Raw genomic sequence first — 16,992 nt, forward strand, 5'->3', positions numbered from 1 at the left:
TTACAATGGCACATCAAATAGCATAATAATGATATGTCTGTTTTTTTATTGTCATGTATATGAGCATTTATTAAACAGCCAGGTTTGAGCTTGAACAAAGCTGGTGTGTCTAAGAATATTGCATAAGATTAATGATTGGATTGTTTACCTCACTGTATTTTAGCACAAAATGTCTCCATATATATATCCAGCTACTTTTAACAATTATGAGAAATGAGTTCCTCAGTAGCACACACAAAGCTCTGGGACATGCACAGATGTCAAATAAATGTACTGGCTAATGAGACTGGAAGCAGATTGAAATAGAAGGCCTAAAGAAAGCTCTTAGTATGTGTTTCAGAAAGAGGTGAGGATTGCAGTTGGGGATTGTTATATATGTGTGAATATTCCAGCTGGCCCATTGAAAGGCATGCCTCGTACTCTTACGCAGAGTATAAGATGGGGACATTTCCACATTGGGGAATACTGGTGGCAGCCATGTCTCCAGGGGACAGAAGAGTCAAGGGTCTTGCTGTGCTAAAACGATGGTCTGTCTATTTATTAGCTCAGGGGCAGATGGGTCAAATAGTTTATGATAGAACAGGGTAAACCATAGAAGGCAAATGATGATATATGGCAGCAGTATTCCCCTTACTCCTTTTTGCTGTGGGAGTGCTGGCAAACAGCTGCAGTCTACTTTTTCCCTGCATACAGTATGTACATGGCGGCTCTTCCTGATTTTCATATTTAAGCTAACATTGCACCTTGTACTGAACTTTTCATTATGGCCTCCTTCTGCTCTTAAAATCAACATAAGGCATACTGTACATAACGCAGCCCTGCAGATGTAGACTGTACATGGAACCAATGCCTGGTCACTTCTGAGAGGAGTTTATTAACTTTGGGTATTCTCTGGTCTCTAGTGCCTGGCAAGAGGATACGTGTGAGCCCTGCATATATATGCGGTTCAACCAAAAGAAAAAACAGTATTGAAAACCCAACATACAATCCCGTATACAGAATCCTATACCCGCTGTTGATCCAGAGGAAGGCAAAAATAAACCCCAGCAAAGCACGATCCAATTTGCTACAGCAGAGGAAAGTGTATGCATGCCCTCCTATGAGGCAGAGGGCATGGGCGTCCGCAGGTAGGGGAAAATGCCCCCCCCTGGAATCTTAACTTTCCCTTTCAAGTGGTTGTTAAGCCACTATATACCATCCTGTCTGATCTGTTTAATAATCCTGTGTGTCTGTGTATGTGTTTTAAAAAATAAGCCATTCTTTACCAGTTTTCAAAGGGCTGAGCACCGCTCACGTGACCCATCAGCTCTTTAACCACTTTACCACCGGAGGATTTTGCTGTCTTACGTCCAGGCCACTTTTGCGATTCGGCACTGTGTGACTTTAACTGACAATTGCACGGTCATGCAACGCCATACCCAAACGAAATTTACGTCCTTTTTTTTCCCACAAACAGAGCTTTCTTTTGGTGGTATTTGATCACCTCTGCACTTTTTATTTTTTTCGATATTAATAAAAAAATGCAAAAATTTTGAAAAAATAACAATATTTTTCTACTTTGACAGTTAAAAAATATCCAATATATTCATTTTTTGTCATATATTTAGGCCAAATGTATTTAGCTACATGTCTTTGACAAAAAAATTCTCAATGAGCATATTTTTAACCGCTTTAAGACCAGAAGATTTTACCCCATTCCTGACCAGGCCGTATTTTGCGATTCGGCACTGCGTTACTTTAACGGACAATTGCGCGGTCGTGCGATGATGTACCTAAATTAATTTATGTCCTTTTTCCCCCCACAAATAGAGCTTTCTTTTGGTGGTATTTGATCACCTGTGCAATTTTTACTTTTTGCCCTATAAACAAAAAAAGAGCGACAATTTTGAAAAAATAACAATATTTTTCACATTTTTTTACATGAAATTCCCCCCCCCCCCCAAAAAAATGTAAAAATCTAAATTTTTTAACATTTTAGGCCAATTTGTTTGTGGTAAAAAAAAATTGCAATAAGCGTATTTTGATTGGTTTGCGCAAAAGTTATCGCAGCTACTAACTACAAGGAAATTTATGTCATTTTTATTGTTTTTTTTTAACTTGTAATGGCGGCGATCTGGCGGCGATCTGCGATTTTTTTTGCGGGACTGCGACATTGCGGTGGACAGATCGGACCCTTGACTGACATTTTTGACACTTTTGGGGGTACCAGTGACATTACTACAGTAATCAGTGCTATAAAGATGCACTTTTACTGTAAAAATGACACTGGCAGGGAAGGGGTTAACTTTTATTGGTGATCAAGGGGTTAATGTATGCCTGGTGCTTACTAACCTGTGTGGGGGGAGGGGACTGAGTGACACAGGGACAGATCGCAGGTTCAGCTATGCTGAATCCTGCAATCTGACCCTGCCTGTCACTTAGGAGATCCGCCCGCTTTGTTTACACAAGTGGGTGGATTTCCACACTCCATCCCCGACGATCGGGGAAGAGCGGCGGTGATCACCGCCTCTCTTTCCCTGGCCCGACTCCTACTGTAACTGAAGACAGCGGGAGCGAGCCTCCGGCGGCGCGCGCGCCGCCCACAAGGGGAGGAGTCCAGCGACTTAGGTGTACGCCGCTGGACGATATCGAGCCACTTTGCCGCAGTATGGTCAACGTGACCGGTCGGCAAGTGGTTAAGGGAACAGGATCATTTTTTTTTTTTTTTTTAGGTTAACAAATGCTTTAAAAATAAATGCTGCTGTTTGCTCTTTAAAAATAAATACTCAAAATAAGCATAATGACTAAGCCCCTCCCCTTTATGACATTGATGAAAAGGGGCGGAGCATGGGTGACCTTAAAATGCTGCCCCCCCAGAAAAAAGTTCTGGGGACGCCCAGGGTAGAGGGCACACAAAATTCTAAAACTCAGCACAGGAATGGGCATGCCTTGGGCAGGGGTATCGTATATAGGCTTCATCTTAGGTAAGGATGAGGGGATAATGGCTTCATCACACCTCTGCATGTGTTAACACACGCAAATTAACACACCTGTTTTTGTGCTTTGAAGCACATTGCGTAGGCCCCTTTCACACAGGCGGACCTTCAGATCCGCCTGTCCGTTTTTTTGGCGGATCTGAACGGTCCCCCCATGCATTCCTATGGGGCATCGGATGTCAGCGGAGACATGTCCCGATCCGATCCGTCAAATCTGGACGGATGGAAACCCTATTTTCCATCCGTCCAGCGGATCGGATAGGATGGGATCGGGTGAGAAAGGACTGACGGTCCGTTGACATCCGATTTCCCCCATAGAGATGCATGGGGAACTGTCAGCTGTGTCTCCGCACACAGCGCGGAGACACAGCTATCCTCCTGCTGCGGACGGAGTGTGTGAAAGGAGCCTTAAGGATGCTAATTCATTTTGAATGAACTCTCGAGTTATGAGAAAACACACCTGCACTATTTCTTGCAATGCTGTGGTGTGCTATAGTGCAAGTGCATTTGGGTCTACTGTATGTGCATTTGGGTGCCAAACAAAATAAACAACATTGCACATATAACGCATATTGCAGGAACGCACATTAAAATGTAGGTTTGGGCTTGTTCACACTTGACTAAATTTCTAACGCTTAACAAACACACCTATAGTGTTAGTATGGGCGTTAGATTTGCGTTAATGAGCTTTATTATCGGCGTTAGACTAGCATCTTACAAGCGATAACAACGAATTAAAAATGCTCCCTAAATGCCCCATCGGCAGTTTTGAAGCGCTTGATGAGCGTTAAAACCGCTCCACAAATGCCTATTCCATTACAGTAAATGAACTAATCTTAACGCCCCCCTAACCGCAACGCAACTGCCTGCCAGAGCATTTGTGAAGCATTACCATAGACTTGAATGGGTAGCATTGAAAAACTTCAAATGCCTCCTGACTAAACATGAGGCTTCGAATTTTGAAGCGACGTGACACTATCACTTCATGTTTTGATAGTGTGAACAGCACTGTGTGCTGTCTATTGTATCTTGTTTTTAATGCCTCTCAAATGCTTGCTTTTAATGCCAGTGTGAATTTAGCCTAAGTAAGTTCACAATGGTATTAAAAGCAGGCTTTAGAGAGGCATTAAAAACGCCCTTTAAATGCCAATGCGTAAGATACAATAGACAGCATAAAGTGCTATTCACACTATTAAGAAGTGTTAGCGTTGCTTCAAAATGAAAGCCTCATGTCGAGTCTTGAGGTGTTTGAAGCCTTTCAATTCCTCCAATTCAAATCTATGTTAACACTTCATAAATGCTCTGGCAGGCGGCTGTGGAGCGACTGCAGGGTGTCAAGATTTGTTTATTTACTGTAATAGAATAGGCATTTGCGGAGCCGTTTTAACGTACCTTAACGCTCATCAAATGCTTCAAAACTGCCCATAGGGCATTTGGGGAGCATTTTTAACTCGTCATTAATGCTTGTAAAATGCCAGTCTAATCCTCATACTAAAGCTTATTAACGTGAGTCTAATGCCCATTCTAACGCTATAGGAGCATTTGTTAAGCGCTAGAAATTTAGTCGTGATAACAATCCCTTACACTTATGTACTGTACACTTATGTTCTGTATGCTAGTTCTTAGCTTTCAGTACTGTCCAAATGGACCATAACATCTTGTTGTTCTGTAATATAGAATAAAAATAGAAGTTAGTTCAGGCTGCCAAAGTTAACAATCGCTGACAAACAAAAGTATTTAATAAGCCTTCAATTATTTACTTGTAGACCTTGGTGGTCCTCTGAGACAATATTTTGTGTCATGGGAGCATTTATGTTGTGTGAACTACTGGAATGTTTAAAAGTGAAATTTCTTATTCATTAACCAAGCTATCTGCTACATGTCCCAACAATGGGAGTGATGTAACACCACATTTATAACTTAATTACCAAAGGTAGGGCACTAAATAATCATATAAACTATATCCACATATGTCTCCATCTTCTGAAATTTTTCAATGTGCCTAGTCAGAAATGCTCACGTTTTGCTTGTAGCAATAAAAGAAATATAGACATATGAAGGGACCTTTATCATTTCAGTCACAAAGTAAGGCATTGTTAAACTAGAGCAGTGGGACAGATTTAAAAAAGATTTATAATAACTAGGCTAATTCACCCACAGCTTCATTAAAGTAGCATTGGGACAGAATAAAACCTGCCCCTGACCGCTTCTTAAATAGATAGAAAAGCTAAAATGTCAAAAGCATTGCCTCCTCCCTGCTTTTATACGTGTTGCATAATGTTCGTAAAAAAACAGTCTAAATACCTTTTTTCCTATTTATTGAAGTGAATACACAGCTCCATGCTATCAAAAACTGAGAGTTTTGGCTAAAGTTGAGCTTTAAAGTGATACTTAAGTTTCCCCCTCCCAAAATATATTTTTATATAATTATATTATTATAATGTATATAATTATATATATATATATATATATATATTATATTTTTATATTATAATATATATTTTTTTTACGTTTTTTTATATTTTATATAATTCTATTTACATGTCCTGTGCAAATATATTGCTCAGGGTGGTCCCTTACCCCCTCTTCTGGAGTCCTCTAAATGCTCCTCCTTTCCTGTGGATGCACACAGCTTGCTGAAAGGGCACCTGTGTGGGAACACACCTGAGGCAGGCTGTGTGCATCCATAGACACACACAGCACTGCTTGGCCACGCTCCCCCGCTCCCTTCTCACAGGATTTGACTTACAGCAGGATTTGACTGACAGCAACAGGAGCCAATGGCTCCTGCTGCTCTCAGAATTTCCTGTGAGACCAGGAAAAGAGAGCAGCGCTGCTGTAGCCAGGATTAGCGCTGGATGGTGAGAGGACTGTGGGGTGTTTTTTACTTTAATGTAGGGAATAGCTTTTAAAACCACTTTAATGTTTTGTTTAGCTAAACTAAGGATTTATGAATCCTTAAAGCAGACCTTGCACCTAAAATAAAAGGCCTGTTTTTTAATTGTAGTGCCTATGTGAGAGTGATGTCATTCCCTTTCTGGCGAGATCTGGGGAATGTAGACTAAGCTAACCGAGGAGGTCAGTGACTGACAGTAAGTGCTCTCTGCTCAGAGTGGAGGGGGAGAACTGAGCGATCAGCGGTGTTTGATTGCTCATTACTTGGTGTAGAGTTGACGGAGCTGCAGCCACCTAGGTGAGTATGACTTTTTTTTATATTCCCGTACTTTTCTTTTAAGTCACCTCATTTAGTTTATTTGATGGAGAAAAAATTTATGCAAAGCAATGAATACTAAAACCAGTATTTAGATTGTCTTTTTATTATTGGAAGTTCAGTGACTGCAGCCTTCAATTTAAAAGTGTGGAAATATTTAAATATTACAGCTTAGATGACTCAATTAGAAAGACTAAGGGTTGTGCTAATATGTGTTGCCATGTTTAAACAGAGAGTGTTTTATAATATGGCGCCGGTTTTTGGTGTCACATAAAGTCCTCCTGGTAAGAAATCTTGCTCAGCATACTTTAAGTGTCCATGACCGCTCTGTAAACTGATCATAACAACAGAATACCTCAGTTCCACGGAACCTTAGTCAGTCCTGTAGAAATGCTGACCTTTAGAGACTTTAAAGGAAATTAAATTAAACTGGACAGTAAAAAATTTGTTTTTGACAGCATTTCAGTTTTCATGTGGTCTGTAACATATACTTTCTTTTTATAGCAGAAGTAAATTGTATATCACTTAACATCTGTCCTAAAAGGAAACGCAAATGTAAGTTTGCTGATTTTTGCTTGTTTGACAGCGTTGGCTCGAACAAGAATAATACAGCTGTGTAGAAGTGGAAATTCCTGTTGACCTATATGCTTGATTTTCTAATTCTTGAACCTTAGGACTGCTTTCATTGCGACCACATCACAAGCATGAGTAGAGTTGAGTTGTATTGTCTGTTCCTCATCCCATGCAGAGTGGGATCTTGTGAAGTCTTCAACAGGTCAACAGACAAGCTGCACCGCCCAGCCATAAAAAGGAATTAAATACTAATTTTAGAATATCTAATGCCAAATGGTGGCCTCTAAAGACAAGCACCAACTTCATTAACATTGACATTTGAAAGAAAAAGAAACATTCTAAGCCCCATTAGAAAGTATGACTGTGATTGATCCAAGCTTCTCAGAAAACATTCCCACCAAAATGAAAATGTAGGAAATAAACAATGCCATCAGGAATAATCCTAAGTATCCCTTTTGCTTTAAAATAAAACTTTTGCTCTTGCACATTATTAGGTTTAAAAACATTCTAGATGCTAGACATTGGTATGGCCAAAGAGGAAGACATTTGTTCTTTTTTGTTTTTTTGCCAGATATAGCATGTGTCTTTTACATGGAGGAACTGAATCATGCCTAAGGCCCCTTTCACACGGATTTTCCGATCAGGTCCACCAGTCAGTTTTTCGGATGCTCCATGTACCTCTATGGAGCAGCGGATGTCAGCAGATGACATGTCCGCTGACACCTGCCTCTATCCGATCTGATGTGGTCCGTGAAATCCAGGCGGATGGAAACCCTAATTTCCATCTGTCTGGAGGATCGGATTGGATGAAAATGGACAGGCGGTCCATTTTCATCTGATCTCCCATAGAGGAGAGCGGGGATCTGACAGCTTCCGCTTACTTTGCAGAGACGGGCCTGTCATCCACCTGCTATGCGGGGATCGGCGGATCAATCCCCCACTGAGCAAACTGGAGTCCGCCAAGCGGAAAGCTCGTGTGAAAGGACCCTGACACCATAAAAATCCCTGGGCTCATGATGAAGGACATATACGTTGTATCAAACAAGTTAGTGACAAAATTAGGCAAACTCTCAGTTTGAAAAGTTTTTGCAACAATTTTAACTATATTGTATCCCTGCATCTGCAATCCTGGGCAGTCAACTAATTCTGGACTTTAAGGCCTCATGTACACTGCTGCTGATAAACGGATGTTTAGGAGCAGTTTGGCATTTTTTTCAGTAGCCCCTGAGTTCTCCACGATGTTATCTTATCAGTCCATGTACACTGAGATATTTATAGTCATTTAGAGGCAGTCGAGTTAAGTGGCATTTTTTTTTTTAAAGCAAAAAAATGCGTTCAGACGGAAGTTTCTTGGCATTTGAAATGCCAAATGCTTGTAACAGCATGCAAACGCGTCTAAATGCGGGAACTCGTGTTTATAAGTATTCAGGTTATAGGTGTTTTCAATGAGGATACATTTCTGACCATTTTACTATGTAAAATGCTTCTAAACACAAACACCGCTAAACGCGCACAAACGCGACATGTAAACGCGGCAAAACAGATGTTTTTAATCGTCGGTTACTACCTGTCAAGTTCCAGTGTTCAGGAGAGGTTTTCGAACATCCCGTTTACATGAAGCCTAAAGGGTCAAGAAAAAAAAAATAGCATATATAAAAAAAAAATAATATAGCGTAAGCAATTGTGACACAAGTCATATTGTAATTGAATATTATTAAAAATTACCTTTCCTTTTCAATCTGCAGCTCTGTAATTTTCGGTAAAGTGCAAAGCAATATGGCTACCTGGAGATGTTCTGTATACAGAATGTGTACAGAACGCCCCCAAGAAACATAATTTCCTGCTTGTGTGATTGGCTCACTGATTTTCCCAAAAGTCTGCACTAAGATACAAGTCAGATTTTTGGTATCCCCTGCAACAAAAATTTAATTTTTGGTAAGGTACTCCCAATAGAAAACAACATCTAAAGGGATGCAGACCCTGGAATTTTCCACATTAGAGGCCTGATACTGCAGCAGCTGGTTGATAATTATGAAACCACTTTCATTAGACTCACTTAGCACAATAGCACAGAGTAAGGGTCCTTTCACACGGCCGCTCCGTGTGTCCGCAAATCATCCTATTTTTTTGCGGATGATTTGCGGACATAATGTAAGTGAATGGCACTGCGGATGTCAGCGGAATACCATCCGCTGACATCCGATTTTCCTCCTTTCAGTTCTGTTCCGTTTTTTCGAATGGAACAGAACCCTATTTTTTCTTCCGTGTAAAAAACGGAAAGGAAGGAAAATCGGATGTCAGCGGTGTCATCCGCTGACATCCGCAGTGCCATATACTTACATTATGTCCGCATATCATCTGCAAACGGATGGGATGATATGCGGGCATACGGAGCGGATGACACAAATGTCATCCGCTCCGTGAAAAAAAAAAAAAAAAAGTCCCGGGAGGGAGGAATTTATAAATCAAGTTACAATATTTTAAATATATATATATATCTCAGAATCGTTCTTATTGTACCTGTTTAGCATTGCCTTTCTGTGTGATGAAGTAAATTATAAAAATAAAATAATACCAGTTACCAGTTATGGGTGGGGGGAGTCTGTAAAAGATATGGGTCTATGGAAAGGAGAAAGTTGCCAAGTCAAACTAATAAATTTTTTGCTAGCAGCAATTCATCAGAGATAGGGTTGTTAACATAGCACTCCCCAATTTCTATAGGGTTGTTCTTGCCTTCCTAACATAGCATGGCCCTAAGACACATGGGATTGGAATAGTATAGTGTGATATCAGACTACATGCATTTTAAGTTTGCCTCTCATGGAACTCACTTTAGCAAAATGTAATATTTGTTGTGAAGAAAAGCCGGTGTTTCTTTTTCTTCTTTCTACCCAGACTTTTGAATATTCTTGGCACGAACATAAACAAATTGGCACAATTATAGAGTAAGTGTTAGATCCCCCTAAACCGATATTTCAGGTTTTGGTAGATGCAGGATAATTAACTTGTCTAATGGTTTCTTAAGTTTCTCAGGAATTACAGTGGTAAGATCCATGCACTTGAGTTCCTAAATCTGTACCTATAACAATTATGAATTCTGCTCACCCTGTAAGATTTATTTTATTTTTTTAAATTGTAAAGAATTATAATTTAAACTATTAAATCACATTATTAAATTAAAATATTGAATATAATCATTACAACTATGTAGTGCAAGGGCCTGCCTGATTGCATGCTACTTGAAAGTGTTTAGGTTTGGCCTCACATTATCAGGTTTTGGCAAATCTTAAGGAAAGTTGTAAAGAAAATTGCATAATGTATGGGCAGCCTTTGTCTAGCATACTTCACCCCTAATTAAACTAACACCCTTAAATGTAAATGGCTCTTTAAGTGTATTTAGTCTGTCACAACCTTTGTGTCCATACACAGATTTTTATCTGCATAGATTTTCAGTATTGCATATTACAAAATTGTGGCCACAAATTTTAAGGCTGACAACTAACCGTTAAATGATCAAATCGATGGGGTGGTCAATGCAGTTGTACAATGATCACATTTGCCTATGCATATATGTATATGTATATGCAGTTATTTTACCATTATTTTACCATTAATTCTATTGTTCCCCTATATCTCTTGTGCCAACTACTGGTCTTCAGTTAAACATGTGAAAGCTGGTATTTGATTGGTTGTTGTTGGTTATGTACATATATTTTTTTTGCATTATTTTATGTATTTTTAACTTAGAAACTGTTTACATTTTCAGTCTTTTTAAAAAATGGTTAACAATAAACAGTTATTTCCTAGATCATGCCTCTGTAAAACCAGGTAAAATTCTGGGATAACAGTATTGTTTACAAGGGAAAAAATGCACAAACCTGCAAAACTTAAAATATGTTACTAGGGAGAAAAAGATAACAAGAAAAGAACAACAGTAGAAAAGCAGTAATGTTGTTCGGAATAAAAAAAAAAAAAAAAAAAAGTAATGTTTTCTAAGTGTAATTTATATGCCTGGGTATTCTTAAAGGTAATATTAAAGAAATACAAGAAATACAAGAAATAAAAAAAATGCAAGTTGATTCAGTCTGTGGTTTACTACACTGCTCAAAAAAATAAAAGGAACACTTTGAACACACATCAGATCTCAATGGGAAAAAATATCATGCTGTATATCTATAGTGATATGGACTGGTTAATGTGTTAGGAATGAAAGGATGCCACATCGTTTGATGGAAATTAAAGTTATCAACCTACAGAGGGCTGAATTCAAAGACACCCCAAAAATCAAAGTGAAAAAATGATGCAGCAGGCTAGTCTGTTTTGCTGAAATGTCATTGCAGCAACTCAAAATCGCACTCAGTAGTTTGTATGCATGCCTGACACCCTCGGGCATGCTCCTAATGAGACGACGGAAAGTGTCCGGGGGTATTTCCTCCCAGATCTGGACCAGGGCATCACTGAACTCCTGAGGTGCAACCTGGCGGTGTTGGATGGACCGAAACATAATGTCCCTGTGATGTTCTATTGGATTTAGGTCAACTAGACTGGAGGCCATTCAATGTTATAAATTTCTTCATCCTCCAGGAACTGGCTGCACACTATCGCCACACGAGGCCCATCATTGTCGTGTACCAGGAGGAACCCAAGACCCACTGCCCCAGCGTAGGGTCTGACAATGAGTCCAAGGATTTTATCCCAATACCTAATTGCAATCAGGGTGCCATTGTCTAGCCTGTAGAGGTCTGTGTCTCCCTCCATGGATATGTCTCCTCAGACCATCAATGATCCACCACCAAGCCAGTCATGCTGAACGATGTTACAGGCAGCATAACGTTCTCCACATCTTCTCCAGACCCTTTAACGTCTGTCACATGTGCTCAGGGTGAACCTGCTCTCATCTGTGAAAAGCACAGGGTGCCAATGGAGGACCTGCCAATTCTCCTGCTCACTGGCAAATGCCAATCCAGCTTCATGATGCCAGGCAGTGAGCACAGGATCCAATAGAGGACGTCGGGCCCTCAGACCACCCTTATGAAGTCTGTTTCTGATTGTTTGGTCAGAGACATTCACACTAATGGACTGCTGGAGGTCATTTTGTAGGGCTCTGGCAGTACTCATCCTGTTCCTCCTTGCACAAAGGAGAAGATACCGGTCCTACTGATGGGTTAAGGACCTTCTACTGCCCTGTCCGGCTCTCCCAGAGTAACTGCTTGTCTCCTGGAATCTCCTCCATGCTCTTGAGACTGTGCTGGGAGACACAGCAAACCTTCTGGCAATGGCACGTATAGATGTACCATCCTGAAGGAGTTGAACTGCCTGTGCAACCTCTATAGAGTCCAGGTGTCACCTCATACCACCAGTAGTGACACTGACCCTAGCCAAATGCAATACTAGTGAAAAACAGTCAGAAAAGATGAGTAGGGAAAAAATGTAATTTGCCCCCACCTGTAAAACCATTCCTGTTTTGGAGGTTTTCTCATTGTTGCCCATCCAGTGCAACTGTTTTAATTGAATAGACACCAACGCAGCTGAAACTGATTAACAACCCTCTCTGCTACTTAATTACCCAGATCAATATCCCAGGAGTTTAATTGACTTGATGCTATACTCTGATTAAAAAGTGTTCCTTAAATTTTTTGAGCAGTGTATCTTAAATAAGGAGTATGTACTATATTGGCAAGATAAACAATACAGCAAGATATTTATGGTGCCATGTGGAAACTCTTATCCAAGGTTTATACAATATGGTAAAATGTTAGGGCTAATAAACAAATATTTCAAGTTGTATAAGGTAAAAGAGCTTTAAATTTATTTATTCTTTTTTTTTTTTTTTTTTTTCATTCTGAATTTGCAAAGCAGAAGTCCTGTTGAAGAGAATGGGAAACCAAACCAGGCTCTAAAAGAGTATTACTGAGCAGAAAATATTGCAGAATTGTGCAGAGTGGTTATGAAAATATCTGGCAGCCCTCCCTGATAAAATGATGGGGCCAAAAATAAGCCAAGCCAGTTTCTTTAAAATCCTAGTAGGGATACTAAGACTGATGGGACTTGATGGCACAGCAGCCCAGCTAAGGGTGCTCAGGCAGTAGCAGAAGCAGATATAGGGGCAGACATAAGCCTTTGGTCTATTTTTTTCAGAAGCCTTTCGGAAACACAAGCTGCTACAAATAACACTAACATTTGGATTCAGCCCAGGACATCCTAGTACATAAATTCAGTCCAAACTTGACATCACCTGAATTTCAGGATCAACACAATCCTTACTAACAGCATTAAACACATGTACCCAGATTAGAGAAAAATGTCAGTATACCTTTGTTAAAAGAAACCCAAGTACCTGGAGAAAATCCAAATAAACACAGTTAGAACACAAAAACCGGATGTAGAGAGTGCTCTTGTTGGGAATAAAACCCCGGACTCCAGCACAGCATTCATACATAAATATATAATACACATTTTCTTAACTCCAACACTGATTTCATAGATACACAGAAAAACATTTCTGTAACATAGCAACAGGGCTTTTTTTCTCAGAAAATAGGTACAGGAACTCAAACACCACTCCACATACACACATACACTCCAAACTGCATCAAATAGTGGGTATGGTAAAGTTTTACCAACAGTGGGAGGGTTTCCAAGAGGCATTAAATACATAATAGGACATATATATATATATATATATATATATATATATATATATATATATATATATATAATATTACAATGGTATCTATGCATATGGGGGCATATAGGATATGAACTGAGGGGTTAGGTAGGCGTATATTCACAACAACATGAATAATAATAGGGTGATGCAAACCTATGCATTTCAATGAGTATAGATAGAGATAAATATTAAAATAATAATAATAATAATATTAGAGACCATGTGCAATAGAGATAAAACTAGAAAGAGGCATAGGAGATCTCTGTGGGTACAAATTAAAACTGGTATACACGGATCGAGCGTGTATATATATATATATATATATATATATATATAATATATATATAAGACTCTAAAAACAAAGTCAAATATGCGTGATAAGGACCAATCTAAGTTCTATGAGGATATGGACAAGGCGTAAGTGGAAGCACAAGGGATGCAATTGAGAAATTGAGCAATATTTATAATAATGATAGTAATTGAAACGGTATATCCAAACTCGCTTATAGGGCTGAGTGCATGCATGTGCATGCAGTGTACTTGGCATGTGGCATGTGGAGAATTAATTGTTTCTGAATTATGAGATAATTATGACAATTGTATGGTGTGTTGTGAAGCCATTTCCGCCATCTTGCTACTTCCAGTCCTGACGTCAGACGCCATCTAGTCTCCATCTCGGAGCTGCTGAACCAGGACACATGCTAACATCCTTACTGTTATGTAAGTTACTATGTTTTTATCGCTGCAATACATTTTAACTTTGCACTCAGAGGCGCTCTTCCCTCTTCCTTTACAAGTGATGGTGGTAAGCAGGGAGCAGAGGACCTGAGCCAAAGGTGGTGGAACTGAGTTCCACCAAGTTCCAGCTGAAAAAAAGCCCTGCATAGCAATAGGAAACAATGAGGTTGATTTACTAAGGGCAAATATACTGTGCACTGCTAGATCTGAGGGGAAGCTCTACTGATTTCTATCATCCAATCATATGCAAGCAAAAATGCTGTTTTTTTTTCCTTGCAAGTTCCCCTCAGAACTAGAGCAACTGCACAGACTATTTACCTTTAGTTTATCAACCACAATATTTTCGATGAAAGTAGAATAGCTGGGAGAGATATTTTACTAAATATAAAAAATAAGTGAGAAAAATATATTTTCAAAGTCCAATGATGTAAAAATCTTCAGCGTAGTTAAAGAAAAGACTAGGAAAGTTCCAATGAAGTAGAGCATTCAGCCATTCGCCAATCGAGTGAATATATCTTAAAGAGATGATCAAACACTTTTCGCCTTCCACCACAAGTAACAATGGCCTCTTACCAGATAAATTGATCCCTATGACAGAGATCAAGCAAGCATGTTGGTAACAAGCCTCCAGATATCAGCCAATGATTATAGGAAACTGCCAACTCCTAACTTCAGTAACTCCATAGGTCAGCATATTAGGCTGGACAGCATCCACATTTATCGAAGGTAACAGAGGCCGCACATAGTGTAAAACCGCTGTTTTATCTATTAAAAATAAATAGGTACTTACAGAGGTAGATTCGCCTAGTCTGTTCTTTAAAAACACTGAAGATTTTCACATCATTGGACTTTGAATATATTTTTTTCTTATATTTTATTGTGGATTTATGTTTATTTTGTGTTGATGTGCACTTATATATGAATTTATTTATTATATGTATTTATTGGTTGTGACATCTAGCATTCGGATGTTTAGTGGGTGTAGCTCTGAACACATATCCTCAAACTAAGCGCAAAAAAAGTTTTATCTATTTTCCTAAATATACCTGACTTTCTGTCTTTGTTTCCTTATGCTTTGTACACACGATCAGATAATCGTACGAAAAAATCGCTTTCAAATTGATCGCACGATAATTTGATTGTTAGTACACAGCTTTTGACAGCCGATCACGACATTTCACCCAACAAAATCCGAAGGGACAAACACTAAAACCTTTGGCGCATGATAGCTTAGCGAATGACAATTGTTAAATCAGTACAGTATGCGTTCGCTAAAAATCGATAGACAAAGACCACGCATGATCAGAAACACGAAAATAACCTGGAAAAAGCCTGACTGCCATTGTTTTTGTTTTGTACTATCCGATACATAGCTACGCAACCAGGAATTGTATGAAAAAAGCATACGTTTAGCAGGCATTGTTGAATTCAATATTAGTATCATGCAAAATGCGAACGATAAAGTCGTCCAATTATCTGATCGTGTGTACGAGGCATTGGCATTGAGTTTCCAAAACTTTTCTCAGTACTCCACCATCACAAATGCCCACAAACCTACTCTGCCAGTATAAAAGCACAATGTTCTGAAAAATGTTTACTGGAACACAACACATGCACCATGTTCTACTATTTCACTATGCCCCATCAGAACTCACCGTGTTCCATTAGTTGCTGCCAATGGCTGCAATTTCTCTTTACCTGCAGGAAGTTTATAATAATTCTGGAAGGTCTGGACCCATCCATGGATTTATCGCAGTACTGCTAAAATCGCTGATCGCCGCCATTACTAGTACAAAAATAAAAAAATAATTAAAATGACATAAATCTCTTGTAGACGCGATAACTTTTGTGCAAACCAATCAATATACACTTATTGGAATTTTTTTTTTACCAAAAATATGTAGCAGAATACAAATTGGCCTAAAATAATGAAAAAAAATAGATTTTTTAATTTTTTTACTGGGAATGTTATAAAGCAAAAAGTAAAAAATTTAGTTTTTTTTTTTCAGAATTGTTGCTCTTTTTTTGTTAATAGCGCAAAAAAAAAAAAAAAAAAACGCAGAGGTGATCAAATGCCATCAAGCTCTATTTGTGGGAAAAAATGACATCAATTTTATTTTGGTTCAGCGTCGCACGACCGTTCAATTGTCAGTTAAAGTAATGCAGTGCAGAATCACACAAAATGGCCTGGTAATTAAGGGGGTAAATCCTTCCGGTCCAGAAGTGGTTAAATAGCTTCTTCTCTTTGGAAGTATACATAACTAGCAGTCCATTTAAAAGCATTGACTGTCTTGACTGGGATATTGCCCATGTTATGGCAGCCATGACACTACCCAAGTACCACCCCATTTTCATTAACCATTTTACCCAACTTTAAATAAATGTAGACCAAAACATCTTTATTTGGGTTTTAATGGCCATAGCAGCCCTTTTATTAAACAACCATATTTAACAAATGTCTTCATTACATAATATTACATTCTTTATCAAACAAAAACATAACAGAACATAACAGCCTGATACAGCTACCTTATCTTCTAATAGGTCTTAGTATTTTTGAAGGCACCCTTGAATGACCAACCGGCTGTATCTGGCACCAACTTGCATCACCACGGCCCCCAGCCGCAACTACACTGGCTCTGGGACAATTGTTTATCAATTCTGCAGCCGATACAGCCATCTTAACCAATCCCATATTACTTCAGACACTTATTAGGGTAGGTACACCCATACCGAAGATGGGCCCAGACCCTCGTTCTCCAAAGAACGTAACCATCCTCTTGCCTTCAGAAACCCAGCAACCTCTGCCTGCTGCTATGACAACA

This window comes from Pelophylax lessonae (genome assembly GCF_965119305.1).
Source record: "Pelophylax lessonae genome assembly, chromosome: 5".
NCBI lineage: Eukaryota > Metazoa > Chordata > Amphibia > Anura > Ranidae > Pelophylax > Pelophylax lessonae.